Here is a 783-nt window from a genome sequence, read left to right on the forward strand (position 1 = left end):
ACCAGTGGCGTAGCCAGAATTTTATTTTTGGGCAGGCCTGGGCAAAAGTGAGTGGGCACTAGGCTAACTAAGGGATGGAGTCCAGTGGCATAGCGCAAATCCGCTGCCCCCAACCGCGACCTCAAGGGTGGGTGGGTGNAATCTTAATAATTTTTTTTTAAGACATTTTAAAAAACATTTTCAGTGAGGAGTAAGCTAGCCTACTCTTTACCTCGCAGTGCGTCAGTTTTGCAGTGATGCACTATGAAATTATTCTGGGGCAAAATAATTGTAATATTAATTTAAGAATAAAAGTAACTTAATAATATGAATAGGCATAATAAAATAGAAGAATGTTACAGGCCTAAATTAATTGAAAATGCCAAATTAGATATAACTGAAGTGTATAAAATAATTTTATTCAGAAATGTCATGTTTGTGATTTTTTTTTTTTTTTTTTTTTTTTTATTATGATTATTTTTCAATTCGTTATTTAAATGGTCTTCATAATTTTTTTGATGGTTATGTTTTTTGTGATGGCAATTTTATTCAGAAATCTCATGTTTGTGATGGAAATAAGGAAACAGTTGCAGTTAATTGAACGCCTAGGCCTACTGAAAACACTGACTGAGCTCACTGTCTGCTGTGGATGGATCGAGACTACAATAAATACGAATAGATAGGAATAGGCTACAATAAATGATCTATGCCGAGGCTGGTCAAATGGCGTCCCCCATATCATCTTTATCTGGCCACCCAACTGGTTTTTAATGTTAAGAAATCCCTCGCAGTCTGATATCAAAG

Source organism: Cyprinus carpio, chromosome A7 (genome assembly GCF_018340385.1).
Source record: "Cyprinus carpio isolate SPL01 chromosome A7, ASM1834038v1, whole genome shotgun sequence".
NCBI classification, from domain to species: domain Eukaryota; kingdom Metazoa; phylum Chordata; class Actinopteri; order Cypriniformes; family Cyprinidae; genus Cyprinus; species Cyprinus carpio.